The sequence below is a fragment of the Bos mutus genome, chromosome 17 (genome assembly GCF_027580195.1).
Source record: "Bos mutus isolate GX-2022 chromosome 17, NWIPB_WYAK_1.1, whole genome shotgun sequence".
In the NCBI taxonomy this organism is placed as follows: domain Eukaryota; kingdom Metazoa; phylum Chordata; class Mammalia; order Artiodactyla; family Bovidae; genus Bos; species Bos mutus.
In genome coordinates, this window is record NC_091633.1 from 57,611,823 (window position 1) to 57,638,610 (window position 26,788).

Consider the following 26,788-nt stretch of genomic DNA (forward strand, 5'->3'; position numbering starts at 1 on the left):
TTATTGCTTCTAGTAGTTACTCACTTTCAAGGTCAGTCACCATTTGTTTGGAAAAACCAGAAGTTCTTCATGTTGAGGGTAAGTCTTTGGTTTGTCTCTGCCAAACAGTAGCTTGTTCTCCATCCTTTTCTTTGTGGGATGGATCTCATAGATACAACCCAGTCCTGTGTTATTATCACAGAAAGCAACATTGATCAAGACAGATTTCACCCTAGCCTGCTACCTTTCTGCATTTAAAGTCCTTTTCTGTATATTCAGGTGTTGTCTGCTCTGAATATTAGCAGAAGTTAATTTTATTTTATCTGCTCTACTTGAAGCTGTCTTCAAGCCCAACCATCAAATGTATTAAATTTAAAAAAATTAAAATGTGCGCTCAGTCATATCCAACTCTTTGTGACCCCATGGACTGCCAGGCTTCTCTGTGCATAGAATTCCCAGGCAAGGATCCTGGAGTGGTTTGCCATTCCCTACTCCAGGGGATCTTCCCAACCCAGGGGTCAAACCCACATCTCTTGTGTCTCCTGCATTGGCAGGTGGATTCTTTACCACTAGGGTTATCTGGGGTCACCTGCAAACTAGAAGGTCTTCATACTAATAGGAAAAAAGGCCAACTGAGTTACAATTAACTTGTTACAATATACCAAATGGAATACATTGCCCTCAGCAGACAGAAAAATCCCACTACTAACTAAAGCTGTTAAGAACTCTACATGTCCATGTTTATTATGGACAAACATATATTTAAGAGAGAGGTAAAAATGCTCAATATGAAGTTGAGTTCATTGCCTGCAGCATGAAGGTAGAGACAAACCCAAAGATAAATATTTCCTCAAGAAAATTAAGTAAAATGAAGGTATTTATCCATCATAGTATCATAACTGCCCCAACCCCTCTCACGGACAGAACAACAATCTAATCATTCTCTATGGAGACCATATTAATGGTTCTTCCATTCACTCATTCATTCACAAATACAAACCAGACACTTACTATTGTGCTACACATTATGGTAAACACTAGGAAGATACTGGTGAAAAAATATCAACAAAATCCCTATCTACAGAGAGATTTCAAAGCTTGTGAATTAAAGTAATAATTGATTTATACATGTAAGATGATGCAGGAAGAGAGAAATGGACATAACTCTGAAGTACCTTGAGTCTGAAGAAGAGGCAAAGAAATGACTTTGGGAAGGATGACAGGGCAAGACAAGAAGCTTTGAAAGAAGAAAAAGGAGAACTGGAAATCTCTTTCTACATCAAAGTCTTAGACGTCAGATAAACTGCAATGATATTTACAATGCTGAATCCACAAGACATTAAAGAAAATCCCTCAACGGCAAATTAAAATAAACAGTATGACGAACATTAACACCAGGGAACTAGACCTTGGAAAATCCAAGGTCCAGGTTTAGGAAATAGGTATCAAGTGCTGGGACCTGCGTCTTGGGTGGAGGAGGACTCTGAGCCCCAGAGAGAACTGCAATTCTCAAAAATGAAGTACTGTTTGTAAAACATGGGCTAGAAAACTTCCACACATCAACAAAGAGAAAAACTGTATTTGTATTTATAATTATTCTTTCATGAGACTCTGAGGTTTAAATGACATGCTCATACAGAGGAGGCTGTGGAGGTTCATGGTATATAGCAGAAATAAATGCAATTCCTCTTTGGAGAAAAGATCCTCCACTCCAGGTCCCTTAAGAATCACACTGGGACTTCCCTGGTGTCCAGAGGTTAAGAATCCACCTGCCAATACAGGGGGAACACAGGTTCAATCCTTAATCCAGGAAGATCCCTCACGCTGTGGGGCAACTGAGCCCATGCACCCAGCTCCTGAGCCTGTGTTCCACAGCCCATGCTCCACAGCAAGAGAAACCACTGCAGTAGAAGCCTGCACACCACAACTGGATTAGCCCCTGCTCACTGCAACTAGAGAAAGCTAGCACACAGCAGAGAAGGCTCAGCACAGCCAAAAATAAATAATACAATTGAAAAATTTAAATAACCCCACAGATTTTAGCCAAAGTGTGCTCATGTTAAAAATTAATATAAATAATTTTTTTAAAAAAGAATATAAACTTAAGGGGGAAAATAAGCCGTCATGACAAGAGTTAGCAGAAACATCAAAAGCAGTAGAACCTCAAGGCTTAAGATATCAGACCTAACAGATTTAATATAAACAACTATGCATGAGATGCCTAAAGAAATAAAAGATAGGATTGAAATTTGAGAAAGGAACAAAAGTGACTGAAAATGACTAGACAGATGTGAAGAGAAAACTAAATACAATGGACTAAATACTTACGCTGAATCCTCCAGATCCACACTGTCCACCCTTTTCCACGAAGCTCTCTGCCCCCTACACATATCTGATGTGTATTCATCATTAATGTTAATTATATTATGACCCTTGGCTTCTGCTTGGGTTTAGTTAATGTGGAGCACAGGCAGGGGTTTGGGAGGAAGGGGAGTGGATACAGGTGTTTGGGGTCTTGGCTCTTTTCCTGGGAAGCCCCAGGGACTGGCGATGCCTCTTAACAGAGGGTTAGGGTTCTTGTGCTACACAACCCTCCCTTCTCCCAGTAGCACCTTCCTCTCTGATAGCCCCGTTGCTGGTATTCCTGAGTGTTTGCCTTCTTCCTTGTGGTTTCTTTTTATCCCAACCAGAAAGAAAAGCTAGCTCGCTACAAAGAAATGGCAATTACACTGACAGCAAAATTCTCACTAGTTACAATAGAAGCCAGAACACTGTGGAACAATATCTTCAGAGTGCTGAGAGGAAAACCATCAGCTTGGAATTGTACAGCACTATTATTCAATAGCAAGCCGCAAATAAAGGCAGTTTAAGGTAAACAGCAACCAGGAGCGTTTACCAGCAATGGTCTCTTATTGCAATAAATACTCTTAGAAAATAGCATAGCTACAGAAAATAAAATGTCAGAATAAAAGACTTTGGCAAAGTGGCTGATTATAAGATCAATACATAAAAATCAATAATATTTCTATACACCATTAACAAATAGTTTGAAAATGTTATTTCAAAAGAGATGCCATTTTGAACAACTACAATAAAAATGAGATACCTAAAAATACAACTAACACAGGATTTAGGCAGCATTTATGGAGCAAATGTTTAAATTGTATTAAAATTCTCTTAAGGAGAGAGAGATACATTGTGTTCATGCATACAAAGATCATAATCAATATTATAAGAGGTCAAATCTACCCAAGCTGATCTAAATGAATCAACGTGGATCTGATTGCGGTTCCAGTCAAAGAGAGTAACAGAATTGGGAGAGAGGTGTACAAGCATGCTGATTATTTCTTTCTTATAATATACAGACATTTGGGGGAGGGGGAGCTTCCCTGGTGGTCCAGTGGTTAAGAATCTGCCTTCCCACGCATGGGATGCAGGTTGGATCCCTAATCGGGAACTAAGACCCCGCATGCAATGGGGGCAACTATTCTCACACGCTGCAACTCCCGACCCCGTGAGCTCTAACAAGAGAATCCCATGTACCGCAGCTAGACAAGCCCCTGCTCACTGCAACTAGAGAAAGCCTTCGCCGCAATGAAGAAATCCCCCCCAAAATACATTTTTTATACATTTACATAATCTAATGTGTGCTCAGTCACTCAGTCGTGTCCAACTCTTTTCAACCCCCTGGACTGTAGCCCGCCAGGCTCCTCTGTCCATGGGATTCTCCAGGCAAGGATACTGGAGTGGGTTGCCATGCCCTCCTCCAGGAGATCTTCTAGACCCAGGGGTCAAACCCATGTCTCCTGCACTGACAGGCAGATTCTTTACCACTGCGCCACCTAGGAAGCCCACGTATAATCAAATACATACACATATACATATATTTATTTACGTATATATTCAGTATCAAGAAAATCAGAAAGACATTTTTTTAAAGGAATAGTTAATAGATCTGATACTGCCAAGTGGTGAAAGACAAGAGAACCATTTGTGAAATGTAACCCAGAGTCTCTAAGTGATCTTGGCCAAAACAGTTTCTCTGGAGCTGTGGGGATAAAAGCCCGGACTACAATGAAATAGGAAAGCATAGGAAACATTAAGTATCTCCTCTAAGATGCTTGGCTCTCTCATGGAAGAGAAATGAGCATAGCTGGGGCAGAATACACAGTAGAGAAGGGTGTTCTATCTTATTTTTGCATTTTTATTGGAGCATAGCTGCTTTACAATGTCGTGTTAGTTTCCATTGTACAGCAAGGTGAATCAGCTCTGTGTACACACATATCCCCTCTTTTTTGGATTTCCTTCCCAGTTAGGTCAACACAGAGCACTGAGGAGAGTTCCCTGTGCTACATAAAACCGTTCTCATCAGTTTTTACATAGTAAAAACTAATTTATACATAGTATCTCTATTTTATATGTAGTATCAATAGTGTTTGTGTTAATCCCAATCTTCCAATTCCTCCAACCCCTCCTCCTTACCCACCTTGGTATCCATTCATTTGTTCTCTACATCTGTGTCTCTATGTCTGCTTTTCAAATAAATTCATCTATACCATTTTTCTAGATTCAACATATAAGCGATATCATATATTTGTTTTTCTCTTTCTGATGTACTTTATACTGGATGACAGTCTCTAGGCCTACCCATGTCTCGGCAAATGGCAACGTTCTAGTCTTTCTAATATATGAAAATCTTGTGTGTGTTCACTGCTAATTGGAAGGAGTCTGCGAAGCAAACATACAGGAGATAAGAAATGATGGCCATGTAGAGAACCCTGAGATTTCAGAAAGAAACAGGATTGAGTGCAGAGGTATGGTGTTTAGTTTAGCCAGGCAGGAAAAAGGAAAGAAGGGTGGTAAGATGCAAGAGTACAGTAGATAGGTGGTGAGTTATTAAAGGTCATGCTTTTGTTGGCTTTTCCTTTTACTGGAAACTAGTGGTTAAAGAGCCTAAAAACACACTCCTTCCTAAGGGTGCCTAACTCTGATGCTGGTAAATTGAGTAGTAAATTCAAATTGACGAGCAGGAAAATCTCAGTACCTTCAGAGATTTATTCCACCAGAGCGAGGTCACAAATAGCTTGGTGGTGCCATGGAGCAGAGTCCTCAAGTCTAGATCAAGGATATGACTTGGCATTAGTGGCTCTATTTGAGTCTGCGAAAGTGTTTAGGCAGACGAGCTTTAAGGGAAAAATAAAGCAGTAAGACCATGCAGCTCCAGTGCCATGGCATAAAGGAATTGAGAGTTGTCTGCTTTTGCATATTAAAACATTAATCTCCCCACGGGGGCACAGCTCCAGTGATTTCTCTGTAAATGTCTTCTACAAGGATTCACAAGGGTGAAGAAAGACTTCTCGCTCCCTATTCATTTCAAGAACATGGTTCACGTAGATCCCCTCATGCTTTCCATGAATTACGATCAGGCTGAAAACACCAATTTCACCAAACACATATTTTTCCTCTTCCCAAGATTAAGCCTCTATGTTGGGTGATCAGCGAATGAGCCGCCCCATGGAGACCAGCAAATAAATCTGCAATGGTCATGCAACGCTGGCTCGCAACACCACCTTCCATTAAGAAACACAGGATTCTTCATAGACTGAGATTTAATGCACGTTTATCTTAATGAAGAGCTGTCACCCAAGGTGTGCTCATTTTCTTCCAATAAATTGTTCTTACAGCACAGATAAAGTCCCCCAGTATCTGTACTATAAGCAGCCGCGGCACAAATAAACCTTAGCAGCATTGGCACCATACGGTGTAAACAAATCCTCCCTAAAAATAAAATACATTTCGTGCTCAAGATATATCTTCTAAGACAGCAGGAGGGAAAAGCAATCCAGCCCGTGCAGTGGCTTTTCTATCCTGAGCTGCCAACTTCTACAGACGGCTTTCACCAGTAGATTTCACAGAAGTGAACACTGATTTCTACATATGGGAGGTGTTCTTGTAGAAAATTCAGTGACCGGTAAAATTCTTAAGTGTGCTCAGAGCACATAAAGTGACCATGTAAATGAAGCAGAGTGGATGCCACAGGTCTCATGAAAAACTCAGCAAATGTCCCCTTCCACCTAGGATGTTTTTTAGGCCACAAAAATGTTGACTAGAATATTCAAAGTATATGATTAAGGGTTTCTAATCACTGAGCAATTTTATGCTCATAATCATTATAGCATCTCTAGGTTGTGTGTGTGTGTGTGTATTATACACACACACACACACTCAACAAGGGCTTCCCAGGTAACTCTAGTGGTAAAGAACCCACCTGCCAGGAGACGTAAGAGACACGGGTTCAATCCCTGGGTTGGGAGGATACCCTGCAGGAGGGCATGGAAACCCACTCTAGTATTCTTGCCTGGAGAATCCTGTGAACAAAGGAGCCAGGTGGGCGAGGTCCACAAGGTTACACAGAATAGCACAGCACAACATATGCTCAACAGATGGATCCAACTAGAACTAAATTGGGCTCCCCTAGTGGCTCAGACAGTAAAGAATCTGCAGGCAATGCAGGATACCCAGGTTCAATCCCTAGGTTGGAAAGTTCCCCTGGAAAAGAGAATGGCAACTCATTCCAGTATTCTTGCCTGGAGAATCCCATGGACAGAGGAGCCTAGCATAATCACTATTTTCCCCAACTTGAACAGCAAAGAAAAGGATCCTTGAAGATATCTCCAATGAAGATACCTACATTGTTTTTAGCCAGCCTCCCTCTTCCAGGTCTGAAACAATCACCTTGGCCATTCCTGACCACAACAAGGAAAGTATGCCCTGCTCCTGGCACCACAGCTCAAGGGTGCATTTTCCTCTCCTATCAGTTGAAGCTGAAGTGAAGAACCCGGATATGGAACTGGCAAGAACATCAGGCTTCCTCTTACTTCTGCAGCTGATATTCAAAGAATCAGATTGCAAGGGTAGAGTCCTGAGGGGTGGATGCTTAAGGAATTTGCTCAGAATTCTAGGTCTACCATTGCCTCAATGAATGACTGCAAGCATGTTTGATCCATTTCCTCTCTGGCCTCACCAGTCTCACCTGTAAAATGGGGGTAACATCAGTGCCTAGCTCAGACAATTGTGGGATGTGAAAGAGTTAATGTAAGTAAAACACTCACAGTATTCAATAAAGGCCAGTGATTATTATTTTTTTTCTTTTTTTTTCCTTTTCTTTTAAATTTTATTTTATTTAACTTTACAATATTGTATTGGTTTTGCCATATATCAAAATTTTTATCAGGATAGAGGAAATATGTGAGTTCCCATGAGGATTTATTTTTTTCCAATTTAGTTCAACCTTTTCTTGCTGGTTCTCATGAATAAGACAAGGGTGATAAAGAATTTTACAAATTACTTTGCCTCAAAAAGTACACAGTTGACCCCACCGTTCGACAAATAGTTTGTAATTGTTTCCCGCAGTCTACCTGTCAAAGTATGATCAACATTTCCCTGGGTGTACTTTAGCAGGTTCTGATGCAGCAAAAATCCCTAATAACAGATAATATTCAAGGCAGTGTGCTTGGCGAGTGCCTGGCTCATGGTGGGTTCTGCACAAACATGCTCTCCCTTCATTTCCTCCACTCTGTCCCTCATCTACTCTCATAAACCCACACGCATGAAGGAGGACACACATGCATGCATACACACACACAGCTTTCAAAGGCCAGAGTCTTCCCAAGTGTAGCAAGAACTTTACTTACAAAGTTCTTTGAGACTGTCATCAAGAAATTATTTTTTTTTTAAAAAGGCATTATTTTTAGATTGAGTCATTTTATTATTTCATTTCCTTTCCTTTTCATACCCTAACACCTTTAAAAACACAAGGCCTTTTTCAGCTAAAATAAGCCCAACTATGCTGATTATGCATTCATCCACAAAATGTTTTTGAGGCCTACCATGTGTGGTACATTCTACTGCGTACTGGGTCCAAAAGATAAACTTAAGGTACTCCCCATTCTTGATGAATTTATAATCTAGAGGAAGAAACTCTATAAAAACCAAAGACACAGAATAAAGACACCAAATAAACCAAAATCAAAGGCACCAAAATATAAAAAGAAAACAGGTAAAAAATAAATTTCAAGATGGAGTCAGTATAATCGTGCAACTTTTGAACTGTGGTGTAGGGGAAGACTCTTGAGAGTCCCTTGGACTGCAAGGAGATCCAACCAGTCCATTCTGAAGGAGATCAGCCCTGGGATTTCTTTGGAAGGAATGATGCTAAAGCTGAAAGGCCAGTACTTTGGCCAACTCATGCGAAGAGTTGACTCATTGGAAAAGACTCTGATGCTGGGAGGGATTGGGGGCAGGAGGAGAAGGGGACGACAGAGGATGAGATGGCTGGATGGCATCACCGACTCAATGGACATGAGTCTGAGTGCACTCTGGGAGTTGGTGATGGACAGGGAGGCCTGGCGTGCTGCGATTCATGGGGTTGCAAAGAGTCGGACACGACTGAGCCACTGAACTGAACTGAACTGAAGTAATTTGTGTTCCACAAAGGAACTCCCTTGTTTTCATTGATCAATCTTATCCATAAGCATATTTTTAGAATGTGACCTCAAAAATACATCTGTACTAATAAAATATTATTTTTATATCTACTTTATACACTACGATTTCACTTAAAATTTAACTGCAAAAACTTTAGAAAATACAATGTTAGATAACTATAATATATCCATTTCTCATTCATTCATATAAAATAAAAGGTATTAATTATAGTAATAAAATAATTTGAAGATTTGCTACTCATTGAAGACTCACTATGGCCTGACACTGTGTGCTTTTATTCTTATTGTATTTAATCCTCATAACATCTTCATGTGGGGTGTGTGTGTGTGTTTGTGTGTATGTGTGTGTGTATCAGTCGCTCAGTTGTGTCTGACTTTTTGCGACCCCGCGGACTATAACCCACCAGGCTCCTCTATCCATGGAATTCTCCAGGCAATAATACTGAAATGGGTTGCCATTTCCTTCTCCAAACATCTTTATAAGGTGGGTGTTAATGAATCAGTTTATAGATAAGGAGGCTATGGATTAAAATTCATCAGAGTGGACTGTGAAGCTACATAGTTTTCTTGGTTACATGTTAAGCTGTAACTGAGTCCCAAACGACCGTTCTGAGTAATAGGAATTACATTAGTGGTTGTCAATACACTTAATACCATGTTTTTATAAGTGTATTTTATAAATTATAGTTTTTGCATACAGTCCTACTTAATTTAAAAATCTGTGAGATAATTATTACTATCTATACTTAACAGATGAGAAAATAGGCTCAGAAAGGTTACAATGATTTATCAAAATCACTGTAGTCTATTTTTGGAGGAACAAAGGCTTACAGTAGGTCTTTATTTAACAGCATTTTAAAATACTTTAGCTGAAGAATTGATGCTTTTGAACTGTGGTGTTGTAGAAGACTCTTGAGAGTCCCTTGGACTGCAAAGAGATCCAACCAGTCTATCCTAAAGGAGATCAGTCCTGAATATTCACTGGAGGACTGATGCTGAAGCTGAAACTCCAATACTTTAGGGCCACCTGATGCAAAGAGCTGACTCATTTGAAAAGACCCTGATGCTGGGAAAGATTGAGGGCAGGAGGAGAAGGGGACGACAGATGATGAGATGGTTGAATGGCATCACCGACTCAATGGACATGGGTTTGGGTTAACTCCGGAAGTTGGTGATGGATGGGGAGGCCTGGCGTGATGCGGTTCATGGGGTCACAATGAGTCAGACACGACTGAGCAACTGAACTGAACTTAACAGTATTTTCAAAGCAACACAGACATATCTAAAGCTAGAATGTGTGGAGACAGAAACAAAAACACACCTGTGAAAGAATGCCACCAGCCTTGTTTGGATGGGCCCAGAATTCTTGTCTATTGGGTCCTACCCATGATAGTTCACCCAGGCATCTGATGGAAATCTTGTCACATCAAGTAATTGTTATATTTGTATCCAAAATTGTGGGACTTGGTAGTGATTTTAAATATTCCAATATGTGTTTCTCTGCCTACAGCACCTCAGATCCTGTACTGGTTAGTATTCATATCCTCAAATTTAATTTTTAAGGCATAGTATTTTAAGCCAAGTTCCAAAACATGTCTTTTACATTAGTATTGAACTACTGTAAAAACTCGATATTTTTATATGGGGTTTTACTGTAAACCATCTCAAATCATTTTTGGAAGTATTCAGGGAATAAATTATGAATAAATAAGTACATAAATTAAAAAAAAAAAAACTCAGTTTCTGCCAGCAAAGAACAACCTAAGTCTAGATTTTGTACCTTCTCTGGAGTGATTATTATTCGTAGAATGTTCAAGTAAAACTTTTACATACCAAAAACTCTCTCTCCTTTCTACTGAGTACAACAGATTATTTGAAAACTTCTACCTATTAATCTCTCTATACTTTTTAAACTTTTGTGACAATAAGGTAAACAATCAGTCCACTTGACCAGGTCTCTTCAGATTCCTGCACTGAAACACACATTGGTCTAAGCAAATCAAAACATTAGTCATCCTCATAGACAACAGACTTGTGGTTGACAAGGGGGAGGAGGTTGGGGGAGGGATAAGTGGGAGGTTGGGGTTGACAGATGTAAGCTATTACAACAGTTCAGTTCAGTTGCTCAGTTATGTCCAGCTCCTTGCAACCCCATGGACTGCAGCATGCCAGGGTTCCCTGTCCATCACCAATTCCTGGAGCTTGCCCAAAATCATGTCCATTGAGTCAGTGATGCCATCCAACCATCTCATCCTCTGTCGTCCCCTTCTCCTCCTGCCTTCAGTCTTTCCCAGCATCAGGGTCTTTTTCAAAGAGTCAGTTCTTCACATTAGATGGCCAAATTATTGGAGTTTCAGCTTTAGCATCAGTCCTTCCAATGATTATAGAGGACTGATTTCCTTTAGGATACACTGGTTTGATCTCCTTGCAGAATGGATGAATAACAAGGTCCTACTGTACAGGACAGGGAACTACACTCAATATCCCATGATAAACCATAATGGAAAGACTATTTTTAAAATGAATATATATAAATATATGTATGGGGCTTCCCTGGTGGCTCAGTGGTAAAGAAATCTGCTTTTCAATGCAGGAGACTCAGGTTCAACCCCTGGGTCAGGAAGATCCTCCGGAGAAGGAAAGGGCAACCCATTCCAGTAATCCCATGGAGAGAGGAGCCTGGCAGGCTACAGTCCATGGAGTCATAGAGAGTCAGACATGACCTAGAGACTAAACAACAACATATATATGTATAACTGGATCACCTTGCACTATAGCAGAAATTAACGCTTTATACTTTAAATAAATAATAAAACCTTGGGCATCTAAAATGGGGCATGGAAATAGTTAAAGTAGAAGTAACTTCTTGCACTAAGGGAGTATCTTTCAGTCATTTTTAAAGTATGATTAATGTTTATACGCTGGATGCAGAAAACACTATGGAGATATAGGTCTGTAAGGGTTGGAATCCCAAGTGTCACGTGGTTTATGATCCCCATTGTAGTGTGTTTGCCCGGCCCTGTCCACATTGGTCAATCTTTTTCTCTCATACATGCACACTTTTCCTCGGTATCACATTACCTGAGAAATTTTGACAGGGAAATTTAAACCAGTGGGAGAAAGACTCTCCTGAGGCTTTGGGAGGATTGTCATCACTGCTAGCGCATCATTGCTTCAAGCATTCAACTGAAAAGAAATATAGAAACCTAAGCATGGAAATCAGAAAGCCTTAACAGAAGCAAATTATAAGACACACTTTCACTTGTTTTCATTTGTTGTTGAGTTCAGTGATCTAGTCTACGAAACGGAAAATGAATGTTACTAGAATCTGACTTAGTGACCCATCTGTAGAGAAGTCCCTATAGTTTTAAACACAGAGACCAACATAGTTCTTACTGCAACCCAGTGTCTGTAACTTGAATGTAACTGACATGTACAGGTCACTGTGTAGAATAACTGCCATTGAAAATAATATAACTGGAATCAGAGGTATGGATGAGCAGGGCTAAAGACACCCCCCACATCATACTCCTCCCCCTTGTCTGTCTGCAGCTTCCTGAGACAGGGCACCAGCAGATGTGGGGTTCATTGTGCATGCTCAAGTGCTCTTTGCAACCCCTTAGACTGTGACCCACCAGGCTCCCCCGTCCATGGGACTTTCCTGGCAGGAATACTGGGGTGGGTTGCCATTTCCTCCTCTAGGGGATCTTCCCAACCCAGGGACTGAACCCACGTATCCTGCACCTCCTGTCCTTAGCCTGAGATAAACAAGTCTTGGCTTCAAGAAAACCTGGAGGACTCATGTTCATAAAACAAGGCTTTCTCTTCTGCATGATTCCAATAAGCAAATTGTTTTATATACCAGGGTCAGTGGAAGAGAGCTGGAGTATATAGTTACATAGCATTTTAAGAAGACAGAAACTAATTGCATATATGAACATCTTTCTGGACATTCATTTAATATATATATATATATATATATCACTGGAGTACAGACCTAAATAAATAAGCTACAACTCAGGCTAGTTACCCAACCCTGTCAATGCATTATAATGTGCCAAAACTGATGATCTTGGAGGTACTTTAACCAGCTTTGACAACTGGAAACCAAATATCAAACTGAGCAATGTTTGTTGGATTGTATTTTTTTATGTACAAGATATTACATATACATTACATTTGAACAATTTTATGAAAACTCCTTGGTGAGCTGTTGAAGAAGTAGAACTACTGCATTTTGATGTTTTAAAAATTTACACTGAATGTATCTTCCTAGGGTAATTTAAGAAACTAATTTAAAATAAAAATACGTTTAGAGAAAGGTTATAGCCCAGTCATGGGAAAGAGAAGCTTTCAAGCCTCACGTGCCCCTCCCTTTCCTGGACAATGAGATGTCATTAAGCCAAACACTGAACAGGAATGAGCAAAGCTCAAGTGGGCCCATGCCACAGTACATATTGCCTAACTCCCTGGTCATTTTGAAGAAGGAATCTTGAAACAGGAAAACACTTGTACAAAATGACTGATGTCCAGTACGGCTCTTAGGGATTCCCAGGGGGCACAGTGGTAAAGAACCCACCTGCCAATGCAGGAGACACAAGAGATATGGGTTCTGTTCCTGGGTTGGGAAGATCCCCTGCAGGAGGAAATGGCAATCCACTTCCAAATTAAGGGAAGGATAATTTAGGTAAAGGTTAATCTGTTTTATAAATGAGAAAGTATTATCTAAGTAAAAAAAAAAAAAATCAATGGAAGAAATATGCCATTCAAGCCAATCATTTTCAACTTTCATATGTTAAAAAATATAAGAAAGAAAAGCAATACAGATAACAAATGACAAAAATACAGTATCATTAAAAAAAAAAACACTAAAATCGATTAAAAGAAAATCAAGGTCCCAATATGCAAACAGGAAAAAATATAAATTACTATTTAAAGTACAAATGAAAATAAGCATTTCAAAAATGCTCAGCCTCAAACAACAAGGACCTAGTGTATATAGCACAGGGAACTATATTCACTATCTTGTAATAACCTGTAATAGAAAAGAATATGAAAAAGGATATACGTGTGTGTGTATATATATATATATGAATCACCTTGCTGTATACCTGAAACTAACACATTGTAAATCAACTACACATAAAATAAATAAATCCAATTAAATTTTAAAAGTTGGATCTTTGAAACAAAATTATGTTCAGCCTCACTTAAAAAAACAATAGTGGAAAAATATAGTACTTTAAAGCCTAGACTTTACAGTAAAATCAGTCCTGGCCCAAGATCCAATTTGACCACTTACTAGTTATATGACTTTGGAGAAGTCACTTAACCTCTCAAAAAAATAAGTTCCTAACTTTTAAAATGGGATGGTAATAGTGTCCTCCTCTTAATAGCTGTTGCAAAGATTAAATGAGCTAATATAGATCAAGTTATTGTGTGAGGAGTGGCCTATACAAGGGGCACAATAAGTGTTCTTGTTCTGTTTGATATTGTCACAATTGTCTTCCTCACTCCAAATAACAAACTTAATAAACAATAATTATATCCCTCAATGCCAGTGAGGATGGAGCTGTGACTATTGTACTTCCAGGGAGAATGAAATGGGTGCAGTCTTTAAAAAAATGCAGTTTGGCAATATGTATGAGGAATTTTTGAAAGGTTCATACTTTTATCCAGTACATTATTTCTAGGAATCATTCCTAAGAAAACAGTAAAATGATAGGCAAGGGATATTAGAAAATGAGGTCATACAGAAAAGATTTATCACAGTGTGTTGTTAATAGAAAAAAATGCCAATAGTGTAAAAGTCAAAGTTGCAGAAATAGCTAAACTAATGAGTGTGATTTGTATGCCTAACCACCAAATAGCAACTAAATAATAACAAAAATTTTAATTAAAAAAGAGGTTAGAGAAGTGTTTACAGGCTCGGGCAAAGTGATTTTCTTTTTCATTCATTGCTATAAACCAGAATAGAGCTTAGCATAGTACCTAGAACATAAGAGTGCATGCATGCTAAGTCACTTCAGTCGTGTCCCAACTCTTTGTGACCCTACGGACTGTAGTCTGCCCGGCTCCTCTGTCCACAGGATTCTCCAGGCAAGAATACTGGAGTGGGTTGCCATGCCCTCCTCCAGGGCATCTTCCTGACCCAGGGATCAAACCCACATCTCTTATGTCTCCTGCACTGGCAGGTAGGTTTTTTATCATTAGCACCAGCTGGGAAGCCCAGGACACAGGAGGTGCGTAGTCAAATTCTACACTGAATTGAACAACAGAATTCTAAGTGGAACAAGTCAGAAGACATTCTCACACACACACACATGCACTTACTATAATGACAAAATTCTAGAATGACAGGATTCTAGGAACAAATATGATAAAATGCTAACAATATGTCCTTCAGTGATTTTTTTTTTTTTTTGCCTCCTAAGAATGTTCTCTATTTGCCATCTTTTATTCCCCAATAGAGAGCTATTACATTTATAATCTGGGGGTGGGGGGGAGAGCAGGAAAAAAAGAAAGAAATCAACTGGAAGCCAACTGGCTCAATTATTTCTTGTTACACTATTCTGAGTATGTACTATTCTTCACTCCCACCCAAAACATAAAATGGGAAATCGGAATATGAATAGCATGAATAAATTGGGAGGCAATCTTTAAAACACAGCCCAGGAAAGAAAACATTATAGTAAATTTCAAAACAGCCAAAAAAATTGTGTGTCTAGTGTTAAGAAAATTATACAGGGGCTTTTTGCCTATATAATTTATACATATGAAAAATATGGCATGGCATAAACTCTTTAGATACAAACTACTTGTTTTCTCTACTATGGAATTATATTTTCTCTTACATAATATCACAAAGATTTATACATAATGGTTACTGTCAATTTTTTTTGAAATCTGAAGAAATCCTATTCATTTTAAATTTCAACTCAACACAAAATTCAACAGGTACATTTTAAGAGATTCATGATATTTTCAAAGGGGGCACCAAACAATTTCTCAGATTGCCAAATCCTTAAACACACTTACCAGGGGTAATTAGTTCTAGAAAGTGAATTGCCATGTCACCTAGACCATAGAGTAACTTGGAGGCGTGACTGCTGGGCCATTGGCTGGATTCACTGAAAGATCAGTTTCCAGGACTGTGTGATTTAAATTCACACCTCAGCAAAACTATAGATTACTACATGTAAGTAATTCCAGTAATTTCAGACAGATGGTAAAATCTTGACTCATGCAAGCTAAATTCTTGCATGCCAAGGGTCTGCTGTATCTACACACTCTTTAGAAGTAAAATGTTATATAAGAAAACTGTGATGACAAGGTATGCAGACAGTCAATATTGGTTTTAATCTAAGAAGCCTAACGCAGTCTTTGGTTTATCAAGCACATACTAATAGCTACCTGACTATCTATCATGTTCAAGGAACATTACTGCAGGCTTTTTAAAATATATATATTTCTGTATTTACTTTTGGCTGTACTAGGTCTTCGTTGCTGGATGCAGGCTCCGTCGTCGTGGAGCACTGGCTTACTTGTCCCATGGCATGTGAAACCTTCCAAGACCAGGGATCGAGTCTGTGTCCCCTGGACTGGCAGGCAGATTCTTAACCACTGGACCACCAGGGAAGTCCCTATTGTACACCATTGCTGATTAAAAAAATATGATCAAGAACCTAAGTTGAAATCTATTCCTTAATTATTCAACCTGCCATATTTTCCTGAAACAAATTTATAATTTGTGCATCATTTATCTCATGCCGAGATTCCTAATTTTTTTAGGTGAAATATGTAGTGTTCTCACTTCAGTAATTTTTAAAAATCGCCCTTCATATGATACCTATTTTTGTAAATAACTGCTTCACAAGTATATTTTCTTTAATAAAACTTCTAGGATTTGCTTCCAAAAACTGCAGGGAGGGGAAAAGTGAGTGAGATTGTAGATGAAACACGAATGGCCATGATTTGACATTGTTGAAGCTGGCTGATGGGAATGTAAGAGCTCATGGTACTCTTTTTTTATTATGTTTAAAGTTTTACATAGTAAAATGCTTTCAAAGAAGTATTATTTCTTAATTACATCATTTCACGTGGATCAATTTGTCCCTTGGTTTCCATTCCTACAATTGCTGCATCCAAAACCATGGCTGAAATACACACCATATTGATCTTGAAGAGGTTCACATCAGGCGGTCATCCAATGCATAGGTCCCCCTTCCGGTGCACAGATGATGGAATAAATTTTAATTCTGCCCTGGTCCATGATTTAATCATTCAGCCAAAGAAATGGATGCCGACATCCAGATTAACCAAGAAGTGGGTTGGATAAATTTCAGCTGTCACAATAAAGTAAATTACACTGCTACATGGCTAATCCAATTTGGTCACTGTGGTGGCCAGGCCATCACTATTATAGAGGACATTAGGGAACTGCCAAAGTGTCAGTGAGAAAATCTGCACCTTTTTTTTTTCTTTTCTGCATTGTCCCAAAGGCAATAAGACAGAGAAAATGAACAATTACAGCCTTCAACACCTAGAAAAAAATTCTGCTCAGCCCGTTTAATGAGAGGATTAAGATTAATGCAAATGGTTAATACAACGTCTGTTTTAGAATGACCATTTGCCAGGGGTGGGTTTCTATCGTGTTCACTTAATTTTCTTTTTCCCTTTCTTTTACCCGGTTACAAGCAGAATTTTGGCATGTTTAGGTCAATTAACTCCTAGCAATGCCTCACATAAGCAGACCTCACATAAAAGCAGAGTGTGTTAAATATTACAATCAAATCTTTAAAGTATTACAAATAATAGATCTTCTAAATATACTGCTACTGCTAAAGATTCAGCTGTCTGTTGATTTTAGTTTCATTAACTTGCTCATGATATAAATTCCATGTAAAAGAAAAGCTTTAATAATAAATATATTGCAATTATTAATAAAAGGACTCATAGCTACTAAGCATTACATAGTGCCACCTAGTGGTGACTGTCTCCTCTCCAAATGGACGCCTTCTGAAAAGCAGAAATGTTTTATTTTAAAGCAAACTTATCCAAAAAGACAGCTCTAGAACATTTATTCATAATTGCTAAAAGGAAGAAGGCTATGAGGGAGAAATGAAATTACATATACCATAAAATCATCACTGTCTCATAAATTTGGGTCAAAAAAGATTTGATTAGATTAGTAAACATAAAAAGTTATGGATTTTGTTAATGAAGACATGAAATTTTTAAAAGGTTACTTTTTAATACTATGTATCAAGTATGTAACATATTCTATTATGAATGTGATATACACCAGTACTCAAAGTGGAATATATGGTTATCTAGCAAGTCTGGCATATGAAAATATTCAAAAGGGCTTCATAGGATGTTAAATAATCACAAATGATACTTTCAAGCTTTCTTAAGGTCATAGACTCCCTCATCAATGGGTTATTATTTCAGTTTAAGATGTCGTTGGTTTTTAGTTATACTTTATTTTCACAGCAGTGAATAATTTTTGTGGTTCGGTTGTGTTAATTGCTCAAACCTGTCTCTGATCTTTTGACTATAAGAGTAAAGATGCAAGAAAATGAAATGAGAAACATGTGACAGACTGGATTAAAGAACGGGTTGCTATAGAGAACTTGACTATGGTTAAGGGAGTACATTTTATTTGCTTTACAATGGTAGTCTCCAATTTGGTCTACTTAATGCACGGTAACTACTTATCTTAAGAACTTAGGTGAAAGGTAAAAGACTCACATTTCTGTCACTTGTTCATTGTAGCAAAAAATGCTCAGAGGATTCCCTTTAAATTATTGCTGCTTTACTTAAAAAAAAAAAAAAATCACAGTCTCTTTTGAGACCCAGAAAAATCTCAGGTTCTCCTTCTAAAGTACTTATCATCTATAAACAGTGGCTGCATTAAAACAACTCATATATGGACATTTTAAAGAACTATATTTTATGTTGATCTGGGGACGTTATTGTTGTTACTCTGATCACTCAAAATCAGAGTGAGTATTAGGGCTTGCCTGTATATCCCAGGAACTTCTTCTTGGAAACGTTGAAAATAGAGCACATAGCTCAGACTTATCATCTATAAACAATGGCTGTATTAAAACAACTCATATAGGGACATTTTAAAGAACTATATTTTATGTTGATCTGGGGAAGTTGTTGTTACTCTGATCACTCAAAATCAGAGTGAGTATTAGGGCTTGCCTGTATATCCCAGAAACTTCTCCTTCTTGGAAACGTTGAAAATAGAGCACATAGCTCAGTAATTTCAACACGAGGCCTGTTGCAGAGCTCCATGTTAACAACCAGAAGGGCCGGTAAAGACAGAAAGAAAGGTAAGAAACAAATGAACAGAGGGAAGGAAAGAAAGAGAAAGAAAGGAAGCAAAGGGAGAGAGGGAGAGAAGGAGAGAGGCAGGCGAGGGGGAACAGAGGGAGGCAAGTTCTCTCTTGAAATCATTAATTTAGATAATTCCCAAAGGAATCTCTGATCAAAGCCACATGATCTAGACAACTTCTCACGACTTCCTTTAATCAGCTTAACCAAATAAATGCTGCCAAGTCTGTTCCACTTAGTCTATTTTGAGGTCTATTTTGAGGCCTCTACCGCACAGTAAGGACACCTAGCAGGCAAGGCTGCCAATGCAGGAGACAGAATTTACTCAAAATATTGCAATTTAAGAAACTCAGTTTGGAAAACATGATTCAAGAACTCATTTTACATTGAAATTCAACTCTTCATACTATGTTGGGGTTATATCTGTCAGTGTTCAGTAAAACTACAGTTAGTTGGAAAAAACAAAGTCTGAAGTTTCAACTACTGGATAATCCTGGGCCTTATGGTATACCATGTATGATAAGCTACTTCTAGGAGGTAAGACAGAAGTTACAATTGTGCCTTATGTAAGGAAAATTCCACAGCAGATGCAGGTACACAAACAAGATAGTTAAATAATGAAACTTCACAGGTATTTTAAAATGTTCCTGCTGGGCCTATAAGGTCATGGAAACATAGAAAATAAATGAACTAATAAGTCTTAATCCAAATAACAATTATACCTGAGACTCTGAAGATTCCTTAAAATTTTCTCCCATATCTTAATGTGTTTTTAGGTACATACATACTGCATTTAAAGTTTTGGAAAACAAAAGCTATGTGCAGCTTGCATTCAAAAATGCAATCATAGCATCATCATTTGTATTTGCCTGAAAATAAATGTTTAAACTGAACTTATTTGTCTGATAACCTCATTTATTAGCCTGAATATGAAACTGTGTATATTTATGTGTCCTAAAGAGATCTATAATCAAAGATTTCTAACTCAATATTAAAAAGTAGTAATAAAATGGCTATAAAACCGATTCCCTGGGGCTTCAGAAAGATAAATAGGACACATTGAAAAATTAAGGTATGGAATACAGAAGAGACAAGTACAGCTTTCAAATAAGTGAACATTAATATTAAACTTGAGATTATTTAAAATGGCACATTTCTAGCTATTAAAATTCCCATGGTTATGAAAGACAAGAGTTTACACAGATTACAAAAATTATGATATTTGTATATATAATATTAGTACTGGCTAGGGATTTTGCACTATGAAATTAGAAAATATAATAGATATTCAGTAAGCATTTCACTCACTATTATCTCATAATTTTTTAAACTTTGTATTCTCAGATGTCACCTGATAACTGACATCTATTCGGTTGCTAAGAGATATAAGATCAGTCTGGACTTTTTTCTTTGACTTCAGGAGAATCACCCTGTTGGGTTTTGTCTTAAAGTAGTGAAAGTTACTTCTGTCACCATGTGGGGATTAATATTACTTGTACTAGAAGAAACTCCCAGGCCTCAGAAAGGAAAGGAATTACTTTCCATTTGCACAATTTAGAACAAATATCTGGCTTTTCTCTAAGCTTAATGATTTTTCCATTTCACACATCTCAAATATAATAGCATTATTTTATAATCAAATTTAACTGATGAGTCTGTGTTATGAGTATTTTGACAAAACTCTTATGGGATATGAAGTCATTCAGTCAATTTACATCCCCAAAGTGAAGCTCAAACCCAACATAGAAAGTACTTTCTGCCTATAACTTTGACCATGTGTTTCCTTAAATAGCTGGAAGAACAAGACTAAACTTGGTCTCTCTGGTTTTTCTTGTACTTTATCAAAGGATCAAAAGCAAAACACAGTTATAAATATGTACATCCTAACTGGTCATTAATTTATCACAAATAAGTATTGATTTGCCTAATCACAGAGAACAGTCTTCAAAAATAAGAGCAGTATTTCAATCAGCACATAGTATTCTGAACAACACTAAGGATCTAGACTCTCTTCTCATGCACAGTTCATAACCTTTCAAGGACAATGTTCTAAATCACATTTTAAAGAAATATCCTGAAAAAGCATTCCATTGCAGTGGCATTGTACATTACTACAGATCCAAGAGGTTCAGTTTTTAGTGCTCAAGTACATATCAGGAAGCCATAGATGATTTACTCTAATTTTACATCAATGCTTTACCTTACAGGAGTACACCACAAAGAAACACAAGGTAATGCATTTCTTTGTTTATTAAGTAAGGCAATGCCCACTTACCCAGTCCTGTTTTTACTTAACTTCTTGCACTAGCCAGCTGCCCTCTTGGTGGTTCCTTGCACCTTCTATGCCCGCTTTAGCACAGACAGATTACTACTATTGCTGTTCCAGGATCCATTAAGAAAATCCCTATTACAATCAGGGCCTTTGAAATGTAATCCTACGCTTACAAACAAACTACCTAGTGCCCTTCTTGAGGTGAAGAGGGCAATCGACACCCCTGTCTGCCAGGTTTTCACTTAGTTTATAGAGCCACACCTTTATAAACAAGTTCTATCAGGAGAGGAAGGAGATATGCAAAATGTTTTAACACCTGGAGAGAAGTCGTAATGTAATGTAATGACCTCACAGAACACACCTCAGAAAGAGGGAGGAAACTTAGCTCGGCTACAGGGGTTAGGGGGAGACAGGCAAAGTGAATCTGCATCATTAAGACAAGAGTAATAGAAAAACCTCCCAGGTTTTTCCAGTAAGTATGGGGCAGCAGCAGCAGCAGCAGCAACAATCTAATCACTATGCACATCCTCACCCTTATAAACCTCTTGTCCCCAGACAGTAACTGCCAGTGCCTCTCCACAGAAACCACCCCCTAAAAGGGAGATTTCAGAGGCATCGGGAGAGGCAAAAGCAGGTACCTGGAGCTCCAGCTTTCTGATCTTAGTCCCAGCTGCAAGCCCGAAAGTCCGTTCAGGAACCAGCCCCTGGCTCCTAACATCCCCGGCCTGGCCCTCTCTGCCAGAGGTGCCAGCGCGCCCGTGGACTCTGCAGCGCAGTTTTCAGACGCCAACCAACCGTTCTTCCCCGCCCCGCCACAACTCCCCCCACGACCACGACCCTCCAGCCACTGCCCTCGCTTTCTAACCCTTTTCTTGAGACCTCTCAAGAGATGCCTGGTGGCCAAGAAGAGACGTACCCCGGGCTTCTTTGCCAGAATTGAGTTTCTTGGAGTGGGATGGGGGTGGTCATGGAGAGGGGCTCTTTAGGGAAAAACAAAACTTGAGGCAACCGAGACCCCAGTATCAATCATCTTTACTCCCACCTCCCACCCCCTGCCCTTGCCTTGAAGACGACTTCTCCCTAGGCGGGCGGCGGCGGCAGCTTAGCCGCCGGGATGGGGCTGAGAGCGCGTTCCCCGGGCGCCCGCAGCCTCTTCAAAAGGACCGCGAGGGTGGGCGCAGCCTTGGAAGGTCAGGGAGCTCTGAGAGCTCCGAATTAACGCAGGGCCCAGAGAGCGAGGGTGAGGGGGTGAGGGTGACGGTGAACCTCGACCGGCGCGCGGCCCCGGCCAAGGGGCTCCAGGCCAGAGGGTCCGCGGGTGTCAGGGGTACCCCGGCAACCCAGGTCAGGCAGCACAGCACACCACACCCCTCAGGATCGAGGTTCTGGATGGGGCTATCGGGGCCGCCAGGCTGAGAAACTTGATGCCAGACAGACAAGCTCTACCCGCCCCCCCCCCCCCCCGGCACCCCAGGCAGGACGTGCCCCCGCGCTCTCAGTCAGACCCGCTCCAACGTCCACCCACCCACGGATCCCCCACCATCACCCAGCCCACCCCGCCAAAGCCCCCACCGGGCCCTCGGGGCCCCGGCGGGTAATTACCTCTCCCGGAGGCGGAGTGGGGGGCGGCAGCAGCAGCGGCAGCAGCAGACACTTTTAGTCTGACTTTCCGGCGTTCGCTGGCGAGCCTGCGAGCGCCGAGCAGGAGCAGTAACCTGCTATTTATAGACCCGAGCTTCAGCACCCGGGGCTGGGAACCCGGAGGAAGCGAGCCGGAGGCGCGGCGGCGGCGCAGGGCGCAGGGCGCGGGCGGCGGCTCCCGAGGCTCCCGTGCCTCCCTCGGGCTCCCGGGAACCGCCGCGCTCCCAGCTCCCTCACCGGCCGCGCGCGCCCGGGAGAAGTTATCGCCGGCGCGGCCGCCTCTCCGGCTGCTCACACGCCCCTGGCACAACCGCTACTTTCTGCCCCCCGCCCCACCCCTCCCTGCTCCTCTTCCTCCTCCTCCTCTTCCTCGGCCCTTTCCCAGCGGTCTCCTCCCAATGTCACCGGCGGCCGAATAGAGGCAGCGACGGCAACCACAGTCTCGAAACTGGCGCAGCTCGCTTCCCGCTACCGATGGAGTGGAGTTGGTGACCCGGCCGCCCAATCCACAACGACCCTGACATGCGTGCTCCGTGGGTGGCCTCCCTGCTCCCCGACCTTCTGCTGGGCCCCTCTGCTAGCGGGGATGGTCCCCAGGCTGGGCTGCTGGGTTCGCCGCTGCGGAGCGCTTTAGGGAGGGGTGACCCGAGGCCGGCACACTGCTCCTGGGGTCACCGAAACCGCAGGGTTTTTAAGCCGCGGTAAGAGGCGCCCCGGATCCTGGCTCAGACCCAGGTGGGGTCGGGAGAGAGTGGGAGGAGGTGTCCCCTGTTCCCCGGACTTCTGCCTGCCACCGCCCTGGGACCCCTGTCTCTCGCCACTCCTTCGCCGGGGCCCAGGATGAAGTCGAGAAGAGGAGACCTGGGCACCGGCGAGGCTTCCAACTCGGCTCGGTCCCCGGCCACCCACCAACAACCCCCACGTCGCGGCTCGGTGACTGAGGCCGAGCCGCTCCCAACAAACATGTGACATGCCTTGGGCAGCCCGGGCGCTTGGGGACAGATCTACACTCAGCGTTGTTTGGGGTGTCGGGAAAACAGGGTACGTAATCGCGCAGGCTGCACGGAGGCTAACTCTCCTCCACCGCCTAGCCCACAAGCCCGCAGGCGAAGGCAAGCAGCCGGGCTATTCCGGGTTGTGGGGTGTGGGGCAAACAGCTCTCCCCATCTGCGCCTTACAGGTGCCACCTGGCGGTTCTCTTGGAGAGGTTTCCACTTAGCGGCTCAAAGGTAATGGGGGTGTCGGGAAGGTGAGCGCCGGTCCAGACAGGCACCCTCAAGCCTTTCCCCTCCCAACCAGCACTTTACATTTTAAAAAAGAAGTGAGAATGCTCGTACGGCTTACAGTTTGTTCCGCAGAGAGACCGGACTCCCCAAGTTGGGACGGAGAAGTCGATTTGGGTAAGTCAGGACTCAACAGTTACACAAAGCCCGAAGCTGGAGCTGCCCCCAGCTGTCACCTCTGCTGTCACTCCCTGCGTCTAGGCGTCCCTTCACTCCGCAAGCACTGAACTGCCTCTAGAGTGGAAGCTCTACCGATGAGAGCAGAGACTTGGGTGTTTGGTTTTGTGTTTTCTATTTTTTTCCCCCCATCACTCTTCTCAGAACTTGAAACAACGCTTAACATCCTGTCGCTTCCATATATGTTTACAGAATGAATAAATAAACATTATGGACCAGAAACTGTGCTTGGCTCATCCTCCCCCTGCAGCCCTTCCCCTTCTTTCTCTTCAAGCTCTTTCTGCTACATTCAGCTACCATCACAGGTGAGGTGGATGGAGAGAAGCCGAAACAAAATAGGCAAGCAATCCATGCGGGCCCTGGAGGATAGGGATCATAACTGAGGAGCCCATTACACAGTGAAATTTCCCCTCCATGGGGTAGTACAGAACACACTCCTCTCAAGAAAAGCAAAAAAACAAAACAAAAACAAAAACAAAACCACCTCTGTCATACTTGGGACTTGATGCAATGGATAAATCCTGTTTGTAGAGATCTAATGGCTAGATGAGGCAATTTTCTCACTGGGCAGGAGTTTCAGCCTTTTTTTATTAAAAAAAATACAGAAATATTGAAAGAATATCAGAATATCAGGGTGCCAGAGCTTTGCCACTAAATTGAAAAGATGTTTGGCATAGCTGTCTTCTAACTTTGAATGGAGATTTGGGTGGATGGTGTGGGTGTGTGGGGCTGGGAGGAATGTCCATGAAGACAGTGCCAGAAGTATTAAACCTTTCCTTCTAAAAGACAGAGCTGTAAAACAGATGCAGCAACTGTCTTTGTGGAAATGAACACTTAAAGTGAGATACCCAGAAAACGCTCTTATAATTAAAACCAAGACATTCATCATGCTGACCAAGACCTTTTACAGACCATTCACAGGGCTGCTGGGGAAAAGGCAACATACCTATGCATATCATCTAGGAAGTTTAAATTCTAGGCAGAGAGGATGAAGCAAATACATGTACCACATGACATTTTAAAAATCCATCCATCAGCCTGATATTTACCTTTTTTAGTTATTTGGCAGTGTTTCCCTTGAATAATCTTAGCAGATTCAGATTCTTCTATGGCTTATTAAACTCATTCAGCATCCATTTTTACAAACCTTGGACTTTTAGCCACTTGTGCCCTCAAAACATAACTCCATTTGCCAATGAAGGACAGAATATTTTTCATTTCCTTTTGATGTATCTTTATAGGGACACAGGTCAAAGGTGATTCCCAGTAGTTACCTTGCAGTCTAAAGCAATAAAATCACCGCAGAATCTGCAGGGCTGGCATCACACCCTCCTTTTTCAGGGAAGTAGCTCATGCTCCGGAGAAGGCAATAGCACCCCACTCCAGTACTCTTGCCTGGAAAACCCCATGGATGGAGGAGCCTGGTGGGCTGCAGTCCATGGGGTTGCGAAGAGTCGGACACGACTGAGCGTCTTCACTTTCACTTTTCACTTTCATGCATTGGAGAAGGAAATGGCAACCCACTCCAGTGTTCTTGCCTGGAGAATCCCAGGGTCGGGGGAGCCTGGTGGGCTGCCGTCAGTGGGGTCGCACAGAGTCGGACATGACTGAAGCGACTTAGCAGCAGCAGCTCATGCTCTTTCTTTGTATAGATTCATTGTTCCTGGAGATTTTTATTTCCGATGAGATAGCTACGGTACAAGGAGGACTCTCCACTTTTGTGAGCCTTCGTCATGAAAAGTCTCCTCTAAAATATAGTATCAAGTATGGCATAGTGGTTTTTTGTTTACCACATCAGTTTATTTATACTAATGGTAACTTTGTAGGTCAAGTCCGTTTTCATCCCAATTTTTAAAAACTTAGTATCGGGAGAGTTTTGATATTCCAACAATAAGATCATTTCTTGTGTGTGCATATGTGTATGTGTAATTAAATCCATGGGAGATGTTATTAGAAATAGAAATTTGACCCAACTTCAGTAAAAGGGGTGGAACTAATGTAAAGACACTTAGCTATCCATGGAATCCAAGTTTAAGAATGCAACTGGGTGTCAGTGATAACTTGGAAATAGAGACATGCATTAATGAGTTTCTCTTTCCTTTTCTCCCCCTACCCTACCTGCTCCATTCTCTCTCCTCCTTTGCTCTCTCTCCCCCCATACACTTTCTCTGCTTCTCTGGTGTGCACTGAGTTACATGATTACTCACAGGTCTTGAACTTCATGACCCATGGGCCAGTTCCAGATTCTCAAGGAAGTACCATGATTGACTGCCAAACTCCAATCCAGACAATCATGGCTAGGGGGCATGGTCAAGTTGCATTCCCACAGCAACTACTGTAGCAATCACATGGATAATAGTGGTGGGCTGAGGCAGGAAAGGAAGGAAAATATTCCCACAACATGGGGAGGGGTTCCTGACCCCCTCCCCTGACCACTAGCATCTCTGAACATTTGCTGTTCTCTGAATAATGGCACAAAGGCAGATGGGGGTGGGGAGGAGAATGCATATGCATGTTTAAATCCTGAGTGACAGATAATGCCTCTTGCTCATGGGAGTATCCTAAGATGCTGGTCCCACTAA

At 41.3% G+C, this 26,788-nt stretch overlaps 1 protein-coding gene across 4 annotated transcripts in view; it reads right to left on the minus strand.

Annotated features, from left to right (window-relative positions):
* The window catches only part of INPP4B (inositol polyphosphate-4-phosphatase type II B), an 857,173-nt gene extending 832,844 nt beyond the window's left edge, over positions 1-24,329 (minus strand). The window contains exons 1-2 of one of the 4 annotated variants that reach the window (XM_070386584.1): positions 22,708-24,329; positions 11,568-11,672 (exon numbers count right to left, since the gene is read on the minus strand). The gene's annotated coding sequence lies outside the window, so the exon portion shown is untranslated. The remainder of the gene's footprint in view (positions 1-11,567; positions 11,673-22,707) is intronic. The other 3 variants (XM_070386586.1, XM_070386587.1, XM_070386583.1) reach the window with 3 other exon arrangements.
* Positions 24,330-26,788: the final 2,459 nt, after the last annotated feature.